At 55.8% G+C, this 2,424-nt stretch overlaps 1 long non-coding RNA gene across 1 annotated transcript in view; it reads right to left on the bottom strand.

Annotated features, from left to right (window-relative positions):
• LOC102005357 overlaps positions 1 to 1,701 on the bottom strand; it is a 15,615-nt gene extending 13,914 nt beyond the window's left edge. Inside the window, exons 1-4 of the long non-coding RNA XR_260102.2 lie at positions 1,623 to 1,701; positions 1,245 to 1,397; positions 1,004 to 1,110; positions 530 to 792 (exon numbers count right to left, since the gene is read on the bottom strand). This is a non-coding gene — a long non-coding RNA (uncharacterized LOC102005357). The remainder of the gene's footprint in view (positions 1 to 529; positions 793 to 1,003; positions 1,111 to 1,244; positions 1,398 to 1,622) is intronic.
• Positions 1,702 to 2,424: the final 723 nt, after the last annotated feature.

Below are 2,424 nucleotides of genomic sequence, written 5' to 3'. Positions count from 1 at the left end.
AATCCCAGCACTCTGAGAAGCTGAAACAGGAGGATCAAAAGTTTGAGCCTAGCCAGCCTGGGCAATTTAGTGATTTAGAGAAACCCTGTTTTGAAAAAAAAAAAAAAAAAAGGAGGGCTGGTGGTGAGGATATAGTAGTACAGTGTGAAGGCCCTGGGTTTAATTAATCCTCAGTACTGGAAAAAGAATCAAAACAATGACAAAAGCTAACCCAAAATGATCTCCCTGACGAATACATACTGGCTCTGAGGCTCTGAGTGAGGGTGTGGGGTGGGGCTGGAGTTCAGGGACAAAGCCTGGTTTTGGGCATGGGGACTACTTTGGGACAGACTGGTGTTCCTGTACCCATTTCACGGATGGATGGGCTGCCTGTCTGGGGCACACAGCGTCCCCACAGGGCGGGACGCTATTTTACAGAAATTCAGGAGGGAAGGAGTTTGTCCGAGGAGGAGGCGTCCCGGAAGGCAATGTGGGACGCTGGGGCACTTTCTCTACGCCATTCTGTCTAGGTGTGGCAGTGATTACTCACCACTTGCCTTCTGTGGATGGGGAAATGGAGGCTCAGGGAAGAACAGCACTGCTGGCCAGGAGCCCGAGGGGGTCCCCAGGCCCCTGGCACATGGTGTAGACTCTGTGCCTCGGCGCTGCGGCCCTGCCCCCCTGGCATGGCTACGGGGAGAAGAGGAATGAGGCGGAATCCTCAGAGGACAGTCATGGAGGTGACGCTCAGTCCCACACATCCACCTTGGTGCTGCAGATGCCGGGAACATCGTGGATGAGAGGCTCTGGTGTCTATGGGGAAGGGAAGGGGGTACGTCACCGCTCTCTATGCCTAGCTTCAGGCCCACAAGGGGCAAGCCTGTGTGTGCAAGTGAGTCTTCCAGTACAACTGTGCATGTGTGAGTGTGGGGCCCCAAGATCCCTGCAGCTTCTCCAGGAATGCCGGGCACCCAGCTACCTGACCTGGTCGGACCCAGGGCCCCTCACTTCTCTGCCCGCTTACCTGTGCACCTCTTGGTTCCTGGGCCTCATCTCTGGGCCCAGCTTAGACTTCTGGATGAGACAATGATTAACCACAGACTCGTTTCCCAAGGCTTCCACCCTGTTCTCCTGTTCAAGTTAAAAATATTCAGTGAGCCGGCTGTTGGTGGGTGTGCAGCCCCTCTCTCCCTGTGGGAAGCCAGCAAGAGGCTCAGGCACCCAGGTCCACAAATGGGAAGGTGTGTGGTGGGAGGGAGGCCCACCGTGAGCCTGGACCTGGGCCTGGTAGAGGAAGGAGGCCAGGGCCTGGGCCTCATTCCACAGCTGCCTCCTCCCTGTTTGAACTGGGGCCAGTTCCGGGCCCTGCTTCCTCCTCTGTTCACGGATGGGTTTGCGCTAGAGCTTCCAAGTTTCTTCTGCATGTAAACAAGTGAAACCCAAAACAAACACAAGTGAACAACAACAATCTGTGGCAAATTAAGGGTGGAAAGGACACCAGGATTTGTAAGTTTAAACCAGTTTCTGCACTGCAGGACTTTTCAGAGCCTTTGTTAGCTGAAAACCTTTTGTTTCCCCCGATGAGTAATACACTATTCCGTGACATCTAATTCAGAAGGTATGGGGGGGATCTGGGGACTCACATGTCTTTCTGTGCTCCCTCCAGCCCTCCGCCTCAGCAGGCACGGCTGCCAAGCTCCAGTGCATAGAGAGATGGCATCCTGTGTATCTGAAAACAAAAAACAAAAAACAAAAACCAAAAAACCAAAAAACCCCAAAAAACAGACCTTATCATGCTGTGGGACCCTTGTGGGACCCTGTGGTGGTGGGCAGTTTGGAGACAGTGTCTCTGAAATTTACCCGACCTAACCACAGGCCTTCTCTGGGCCCAGCATGAGAGAAGGACCCTGGTGAATGCAGAGCCTTGTACCATGTCCATGCCACTTTACACCGGAAGGCAGGCAGCAGTGGTGCCCTGAAGTACTGCTTCCCTGCCGGCTCCTGCCCTCCCAGGTGCTTGAGCGACGGCGCAGGAGCTGACAACCTATTTGGGGACTCGGAGGCCCATCAGAATATAGGGGTCCCAGACTGTGGCCACGCTGGGGGTCTAGGGAGTCCACAGCTACCCAGGGCAGTAGAAGTGCTTGTACTTGGGGGATTTTGGGGAGAGACTTTGGAGGCTCTGCGGAGGTCTGAAGCCTCGAACTTCATGGTTATTTCCTGGGAGATGAGGCAGACGGGATTGTGGCCGGGTGTGTGGCTTCTGTGCGGGGGTAGAGTGCCAGCAGGTCGTGTGGCGAGGTAGCTCAGGGTCCCTGCGCATAGCTGTGACATGCGAGACGAGTGACATGTGAGCGCTGCAGGACGCCGTGTGGCCAGCACGGGGTGTGTCGTCTCGTCCAGCGCGGGCCGGGGCCCGGCGGCCAGCGTGGGCAGCCGCCGCGC

This window comes from Chinchilla lanigera, unplaced genomic scaffold, assembly GCF_000276665.1.
Source record: "Chinchilla lanigera isolate Chin_1 unplaced genomic scaffold, ChiLan1.0 scaffold00012, whole genome shotgun sequence".
In the NCBI taxonomy this organism is placed as follows: domain Eukaryota; kingdom Metazoa; phylum Chordata; class Mammalia; order Rodentia; family Chinchillidae; genus Chinchilla; species Chinchilla lanigera.
Note: the sequence above shows the minus strand (reverse complement) of the source record. Positions and strands in the feature narration are given on the sequence as shown.